This window comes from Galeopterus variegatus, unplaced genomic scaffold (genome assembly GCF_000696425.1).
Source record: "Galeopterus variegatus unplaced genomic scaffold, G_variegatus-3.0.2 Scaffold1907, whole genome shotgun sequence".
NCBI classification, from domain to species: domain Eukaryota; kingdom Metazoa; phylum Chordata; class Mammalia; order Dermoptera; family Cynocephalidae; genus Galeopterus; species Galeopterus variegatus.
In genome coordinates this window covers 206,442-215,710 of record NW_007728018.1, presented here as the reverse complement: position 1 = coordinate 215,710, position 9,269 = coordinate 206,442, and the positions used below count along the sequence as shown (strand labels likewise).

Genomic DNA, 9,269 nt, shown 5'->3' with positions numbered 1-9,269 from the left:
GATGGCCAAGATCACCTTTCCAAAAACAAGATCTTTCTCAAATTCTGAAAGCTGGGGGAAGAGTTTTTATTATTCTCTCAGGCCTTGGTGGAAAGGATCCTCTAAGTAAAAACAATTGGGTGAAAGTAACAGATTCAAAATATGCAAATTATCAAAAACTCATTCTGTAGTCATATCAGAAGCCAAACTCCTACTGCTATCGAATGAATGAAGTTCTCCCATCTGGGAGAGCTGGAGGTTTGCTTTTCCTATTTATCTATTCCCTTCCAAGGTACCCTCTGCCAGGACACACAGAGACTGAAGCACCCAGTATGATTCTTATGCCTTTGTTGTCTGCTTCTGAACATTGAAAAAGAATGTGGGTTGTGAGCTACAAACATTGCCTCGGGGTTAATATTTTTGTACATGAAAAAATATGATGGAATGGATGTTTGCACATCTCTAATTATTACGACCCTTTTGAGTGGAAGTGCTTTGTTGTATGAAATGGAAAAAATAGCTCCCTTGAGACATCACCACTGCCTTCATGTTTCACATCTCTAGTCTGCTGGATTTTCTTGCTGAGTATATTTCAACACACACCCCACTCCACCCTGAATCCATCTCTACCTCATGTGCATGCATTTTTTAAACATATTGGTTCTCTTTTCAAGGGCATGCAAAGTCAAGCTAGCCAATGATCTCATTGAATTCTGTTGTCCCCATGATCTGGCAAAATGGCAGTCTTGATTCTGACGTCATTTATTCTTAAACATCATCAAGCATGTTTAATAAAATGCAGATTCCAAGGCCCACCAGCACAGAGTCTAATACGGTAGGCCGGCTTGAGACTTGGATGTCTGATGTATAAAATACCTCACACAATCTGGATGCAGGGGATCAGTGGACAAGACTTCGTGACACAGTTTGGTGACTAAAGGCGGGTTCTCAGCCAGCCAAGCTGGGTTTGGATTCTAGCTCTGTCAAACGTTAACCGTGACATGGTGAGCAAGTTGCTCCTCACTTTGTCTTTCATTTTCTTTGTCTGCAACATCAGGTGACAATATACACATGGCAGCACCACTGTGAGGCTTACGTGCAAGTTCCTGGATGGTATCTAGACAGAGCTCGGTAAATGTTCTTTTTCTTTTTTCTTTTCCTTTCTTTGCTTTTTGTCTGTCTTCTATATTTTTTAAGGCTAGACCAGTTGTCTGTGACTTATTTCTTATTCAAGGGTATGATGCAACAGAGAAAAGTTAGCAGAAAATGGAAGGGTTCTATGGGATCATTTTTTCTTGTTTGTTTACATTTTCAAATTATGAAGTAGATTATGGCTAAAAAGTATGACTACTGTATAATGCATATGTATATTTTAAAGAATAATTTTTAAAAGACCATCTGTGCCAAACAGCCATGCACCTACCAACCATTTTAATAAATAGCACATTACCAAAATCTTTAAAGTCTTCTGTGTGCTTTTTCCTAATCGTATTTCACCCTCCCCCCAGGGTAACCACTATGCAGTATTTGGTGTTTATTTTTCCCATGCTTTTTTAATAAATAGCACATTACCAAAATCTTTAAAGTCTTCTGTGTGCTTTTTCCTAATCATATTTCACCCTCCCCCCAGGGTAACCACTATGCAGTATTTGGTGTTTATTTTTCCCATGCTTTCCTTTATAGCAGTGATTCTCAGAATATGATCCCTGGATCAGCACCATCAGTATCACCCAGAAATTTGTCAGAAATTCAAATTCTCAGGCCCCACTCCCAGACCTACTGAGTTAGAAATTCTGGGGCAGTTCCCAAGAATCTGGGTTATAAAAGCCCTCCAGGTAATTCTTATGCATACTGAAAACCAAAGCTTTGTGGTAAATACTGTGTGTGTTCCTCAACAATACATTATTTCCTTTTACATGATTTTGACCTTTTGTATTAACGAAATTATATTTTGTGTATCTTTTTGCTACTTGGTATTTTTCTCTACATTATGTTTTTGAGATTCATCCATATTCATATGTGTATTCATAAGGCCATTCATTTTACAGCTATTTGGTATCCTTTGTTGAATATATCACAATTTATTTATACATTTTAGAGCCAACAGACACGTGGGTTTTTCCTAATGTTTTGCTATTTTGAGCAATGCTACCGTGAACAGTCTTGCATATTTAACTGATGCACCTGTGCAAGAGAGTGTCTCTAGGGGAGTGCGTCCCAGTATTTTTCATGTCATAGTGAACATGGAAAATGATAATATTTGTAAACAGGGGTAAACATCCTTCTCAAGGCGTATAATGGATTCTAAGGCTTGGTTCTCAGAAATCCTAATCCAACCATCCTTCTACATAATAAGGTTGGAAATCTTAAAAAAAAAAAAAATCCAGACTAGTTTGCAGCTGGGTTTCTAGAGGCAAATGAGATTTTGACAGCAAGAAGGGGAGGGTCAGAGAAGCCAAAGTCTCCCTCTGTGCTGCTCCTGGCTTCTGTGGCCTTCCTGCACCCCTTTCACTGAACATGGTGTTTGCTGTAAGGTTTTTGTTTGTTCTTTGTAGATGTCCTTTAACAAGTTAAAGAAATCCCCCTCTATCCCTAGGTTGCTAAGGGCTATTTCATCACAGTCATCATCATCATCATCAGTAGTAACTGAATTGTCTTGTGTTGTTTGTTCAGTACCCATCGAGAAGGCCATACATTTTTCTCTCCTTTATTAATACGGTGAATTACATTGTATTGGATACCTGAGACTGCCTTAACGAAGTACCATAAATTTGAGGTGGAGGGGGAGTTACATGACAAAAACTTATGGTCTCACAGTTCTGGAGGCTGGAAGGTATTGGCAGGGTGGGTTCCTCTGAGGACCCTGAGGAAGAATCCATGTCATGCCTCTCTCCTAGCTTCTGGCAGCCTCGACGCCCCTCAGGTTGTAGACGATCATCTCCTCCCTGAGTTCTCACATCCCCTTTCCTCTGTGTGCCTCTGTCTCTGTGTCCACATTTCCTCTTTTTATAAAGACACCAGTCATATTGGGTTAGGGCCTACCTTAATGACCTCATCTTAACTTGATCATCTGCAAAGACCTTATTTCCAAAAACGCTCACCTTCACAGGTATCAGGCATTAGGACTCCAACATCTTTTGGAGGGAAATGAGTCAACCCATAATGTAAATAATAATTTCCAAGAGACTGGCTGGTTAGCTCAGTTGGTTAAAACATGGTGCTGGTAACACCAAGATCCAAGGTTCAATCCCTGTACCAGCCAGCTGCCAAAATAATAATAATAATTAGAATAAAGTGTCCTAATGTTCAACCAACTTTGAATTCCTTTGTCATTTTTAAAAAAAAACATTGTTAGATTTAGTCACCTAATATTTTATTTAGATTTGATCTAGGACTTCTGCCTACACATTCGTCAATGAGATTGACCTATAATTTTTCTTATTGAAGTATCTTTGTCTGGTTTGAATGTCAAAGTTGTAGTAGTTCCATAAAATAAGTTTTAGGAAGTATTTCCTGCTTTTCTTGTTTTTTTAAAATAATTTTTATTATAAAAAATTTCAAACATACAAATGTAAAGAAAATAATATAAAGAATCCCCATGTGCCCACTACCAGCTTCAAAAAATAACAGTATATGGCCGATTGTATTTTATCTATTACACATCCAGCCCTAAATTATTTTAAAGCAAGTTTCATACATCATATCACTTTTTCCACAAATATATCAGTATGCATGTCTAAAAGATAAGGCCTCTTGTTAAAAACATAGCCACAATGTCATTTATAATACCTAAATTCCTTTTCAAACATATCCAAAGTTAGAAAAAGTGGTAGAACGGGCTTCCATGTGCCCATTTCTCTGCTTTGGTCATTCTTAACTCATGGTCAATTTTGTTTCATCTCAACTCGCATCCACTGCTTCCCCCAAATTATGTTGAAGCAACTCCCAGGCATTATATAATTCTAACTTTAAATTTTTTAATACGTATGTCTAAATGATTAGATTATTTTCTCACATTCGGCAGTTGCTCCCAAACTTAACTGGTCTCATCAGAATGACATGGAGGCTCTTGTTAGAGATGCCAGGAGATTCTCATGTGCAGATTCATGGAAGGGACTTGAAATCTGTTAGGCAGACACTTCTTGTTAGTTCAGTACTGTCAGGGGTCTGGAGTGTTCTAGAAAACCCAGAACCATACAGGCAGTACCTTGGTCCAAAGACAATAACTCTGAATATGCACAAATCATTTTCTTTATCAAAAAACAGGATAATGATGCCCATCTCCTAACCTTGTTTGAGGGTTAAATGAAATGGCATATCTGTTCACTCAGTGAATATTTATGGAGAGTCTGCTGTGTGTCAGGCAGTGTCCTAGGCTCTAGGACAGGCAAGGAAAGAAACGAAGTTGCCTCCAGTGAGAGAGACAGGCCTTAAGGCAGCAGTAATGAGAACATAGGATGAGGGCCTCAGAACAGCACAGGAGGTGGTCTGGAAGGTAGGGGGTGTGCTGATCACCTTCCATTGCCCCCTTGCTGCAGGCAAAAAGCTCACAAGTCCAGAAGGTGAGTCACTGTTATGGGTTGTATTGTGTCCCCCCAAAATTCATATATCAAAATCCTAAGCCCCAGTGTCTCAGAATATGAAGTACTGGAGTACGGTAGACCACCCAGCTGGTGGAGCTTTGTTACAGCAGCCCTAGGAAACTTATACCATCACATATATAGACATCCATTTGGTGGAATGACAACCCACATTTACGAGCACCTGCACACATGCCAGGCATTTCTGTAGGTGCATTACAGCTTCATCTTACTTATGCCTCATAATGACACTAGGAGGTAAATATTTCCCAGTTTTACAGAGGATGACACTGAAGCACAGAGGTTAAGTAACCTGTCCAAGGTCACACAGGCTGTAAATAGCCAGCACTCAAACCCAACATGTCTGGGGTCTGTTGAGCCCAGTCTCTAAACTTCACGATCCCACTTTAACTTAGAAAACTGAGTATTTGCCCAAGGGCACTTGAAATCAATTTCACTGCATATTTCTGGAATGAATTCCGACCATCCTCAGCGGGCACCATGCCATGTCAAGTGGCCTCCAATCTCACCTGGTTTCCTTTGATCCAGTTGGTCAAACCAAAAGTCTAGGAGCCATTCCAGTTGGGTTTCCATGAAATAGGATTTGAGGCAGTATTTGCCTCAAAGTCTACAAATCTGCCAATGCTGCTGCTTCTCCACCAAATTTGAAAAACAAAGGCTATCAAGATGCACATGTATGTATTTTACCAGCAGCAACTTTGGGGTTTACTTCTGCACACCCAGATCAAGTCAGCTGGAAGGCAAATTGCAGTCATCCGAGTTTGGAGGAAGTTTTGTGCCTCTGAGCCAAATGAGAGTCCTAAGGCTGCCATCATCTGAGGTGACTCAGGAGTCAGTGTCCTGGCCAGCAGCCCTGGCTGGCAGCAGGGAGTCGAGGCAAGTGAGCATGGCTGAGGGGATGGTGTACAAGGCATGTTTGCAAGGCGCCAATGAAAGGCGAGGGCCTTTTGGAAGTACAACGTGATGGCAAGGTCAAGGGTGCTAGAGGCAGACAACCTGCGTCATCAGACCAGCTCCCACGCTCAAATCACTGTCCTAGCTCTAAACCCGACCTCACAGGCTTCCTGAATTAATCCACATGAAGCAGCTGGCCCGGGAACAGAACATTCTAGAAGGCTAATAGATGCACTCTCCTTCCCTCTTCTCTTCCTGACATTTTCTCTATTTAAAGGTGTTCTGGGGTCCTATGTCATTTCAATTTGACCAACATGTATTAAGTGCCTTCTATAGCGAAGCACAGAGCTTGGCACAGGGAATAAAGAAACAAACCATAGAGGCCCTGGTCCCTACGGTCATGCTGCTTACTAGAACCCCAGAGACTCCCGTGGGAAGCTTCAGGGGACAGGTCCAGTGAGCAGTTTCTCTGAGGGTGACTAACTGTGCCAGTTTGCCTGGGACTGGGGGATTCCTGGGACATGGGACTTTTAGGGAAAGCCCTAGGCAAACCAGGAAGAGCTGATCACCCTACCTCCAACACCCCAGCTCCCCCCAACCCCCACACATACAGATTAAGTAATCCACTTAGGTCCCTTACATACATCAAAATTTCAAGGAAGATTTTGTCTGAAAAAAATAATTTTGTTACCTAGAAAAAAAAGGTTTTTTTGACACCTTCCCCTTTTGCTTTATCTATGATGGCTATTTCTCTGGCAGGAGACACGTGTACCAGACACGATTCAATCGCTGCATGGGCACCCAAGCAGTAATTCTCATGGTCTACAGAATGGGGTCACCAGTGTTTGCTTGGAATTCCCACCAAGGAACAGCTTACAACAATTCAAACTTGAGAAGTACCCCTGTCCTTATGGCTCCAGCCTGAAACATGTGTTTTAGGCCAGGAAGTTCCCTTCTTACCTAAATGCTTGAATGAGTCGTTTAACCTTATTCCTGTGAATGCAGAAGCCACAGTCTACCTTCTAGACTCTTTGTGCCCATGTGTATTCCAGCATCTTGCTCTGCAAGGGTTTTACCATGTGTCTCTGTCATTCTGGTGATTCAGGCCAATGATCCTCATTAGGGCTGCTCTAATTCCTCCCAGGACATGTCCCTCTCAGCAAAGGCTAGGAGGCTCTTGGGCTCTGAGCATTCCAGCCTCCTTGGAGACCTTACCAAGGAGACAGGTGCTCTGCGTGGCTCATCTTCAGCTCCTGGGACTCCTTTCACTGCAGAAGTCAGGTCAGCTCTCAGCGACCCCCAGATCTTTCTGCCAGGATTCTTTTCTGCCCTCTCCAGGAGCTCAGGCTTCCTTTATAGTTGGTGAGGTTGCCTTGACACCAGGAACCACCTAGGGACACTCAGTGCCCTTTAGGGAAGAATTCAACCAGGAAGATAATAGATGCTAATGTCAGAAGGGGAGCCCTAGGGGGAAGGAAATGGGAGAGAATCACCTTGCAAGAAGTGGAATCCTGTTTCTATAATTTCCCCCTGGAATCCCTCTGCCCTTGTTGGGGAACGAGGTCAGACAAATGAGTTTATTTACTCTCCTGGGCGACTAACAGAAAGGAAGCATTTGAAGAGTCAAGAAGGATTTGGGGAGCAAACCACAATTAGTGATATTACCCAGAACTTGGCACTTCTGAGATTTTATTTTATTTTTTTACTTTCACAGACTATTAATTGGGCTGCAGCTTTTTCAGACAAAACAATTCCCTGAAGTCTGAATCTTCCCTTCTGGATTTGTAGACAATATCAAGGCATTTTCTCAAGTCCCCAGATTTTAAATTATTATTCAAGGCCAAACTTCTGCTTGTCATGGCAGAAATGTGCTCTTAATTCTAAGAGGAAGAGCCCCATTTCCTAGGTTTACTCTTAAGGAAGATGTTGATATCAGGGGCAACACAACGGACTTCAAGAGGAAACAATTGTAACTAAAAACGAATTAAAAAATGGACAAAGGATCCAAATAGACGTTTCTCCAAATAAAATATACAAGGGCCAATAAATACATGAAAAAATGCTCAACATTGTGAGCTATCAGAGAAATGCAAATCAAACGCACAATGAGGTACCACTTCACACTCACTAGGGTGGTTACAATTTAAAAAATCTGAGAATAACAAGTGTTGCCTAGGCTGTGCAGGAATGGGGACCCTCATACACTGCTGGGGAAATGTAAAATGGTGCAGCCACTTTGGAAAACAGCCTGGCAGTTCCTCAGAAAGTTAAACATAGAGTTTCCATATGGCTCAGATATTTCACTTCTAAGTAAGTGTGTGTGTGTGTGTGTGTGTGTGTGCACGCGCACGCGCGTGTGTGTACCCAAGAGAATTAAAAGCATATTTCTACATAAAAACCTGTATAAAAATGTTCATAACAGCATTATTTATAATAGCCAGCTAGTGAAAATAACCAAAGTCCATCAACTGATGAATAGATAAATAAAATGTGGTATATCCATGTAATTGAATATTATTTGGTAATAGAAATGAATGAGTTCTGATACGTGCTGCGACACTGATGAACCTTGAAAACATCATGCTAAGTAAAAGAAGCCAGTGGCCAAAGACCACCTACCATGTGATTCCATTATATGAAATGTCCAGAATGGGCAAATCCATAGATACAGAAAGCAGATCAGTGACTGCCTAGTGGGGCATGGCGGAGGAAGGGGGAAATGTGGAGTGACTTTTAACGGGTAAGGGGTTCCTTTTGGGGTGATGAGAATGTTTTGAAATTATTGATTGTAGTGACGATTGCACAGTTCTGTAAGTATACAAAAAATATTGAAGTGTATACTTTAAGCAGGTGAATTGTATGATATTTGAATTGTATTTCAACAAAGTTGTTATAAAAAAGGAAATGAAACAGAAAGAAGTGAAGCTTGAACTGATCTCTGAAGACAGAGTGGAGGTCAGCAAGGGCAAGGGAGAAGAGAGGAGCCTCCCCGGCAGATGGGAGCAGCCTGTGCAAAGGCCCTGTGGCAGGAGAGAGCATGACACATTCAGGGTTCTGGAAGGAGACCAGTGGGGCTGGAACCCAGCACATGCTGGAGAGCAGGGAGTGGGAGGAGGATGGACAGCAGGTAGGAAGGGTGAGATTCTGCTGGACCTCGCAGGCCTGGGAAGGGAGTTTTGTCTTTGCCCTCTGGGCAAGGGAAGCTGGGGCAGGAAGTGACCACCAGATTTAATTTATGAAAAAATGAGCTCAGCTGCAGTGCAGAGAATGGAAAGAATGGAAAGTAAAGGACCCCTGGGAGACCATGGAGCAGTTCAGGCAACAATGACAAATATCAATCCAGGAGTTTTTGATCATCGCAGGTACTTTGAGAAGTAAGTGCGTCAGCAATTACCATCTTTATTTGACACACTGAGAAATTAAGGTACGTGACTTCATGTGAACTCACTTGTCGAATTAGGAACAGAGATGGGACCCTCTGCTTTACGTTTAGAACTCTTCTCTCCACCACCACCCCCAAAATGGATCTCCTCTCTGGGCTCTTGGCAAGTGTCAAGTTGGACTTTGTTTTACCCCCTTCTCTCCAGAGCACATGGATTTACTTTTCTCCTCCTGGGATTGCTGAAAGCAAATGTAACAATGCCATATTCTCAAGCGTGTGCTCCAGAGACACCGGTCTCCCTTTGAATCCCAGTTCCGCCACTGATTACCTGTGATCTGAGGCTTCATCTCTTTGTGCCTCAGGTTCCTAATCAGTACAATGTTGATTGGAGTCATACCTAGTTCAGGGGATGG

General features: G+C 42.1%; 1 non-coding gene across 1 annotated transcript; it reads left to right on the top strand.

Moving 5' to 3' along the window:
- The first annotated feature begins 3,167 nt into the window (after positions 1 to 3,167).
- Positions 3,168 to 3,241, top strand: TRNAT-GGU. The gene has a single exon. It is a non-coding gene; the product is annotated as a tRNA-Thr (tRNA).
- The last annotated feature ends 6,028 nt before the right edge of the window (positions 3,242 to 9,269 follow it).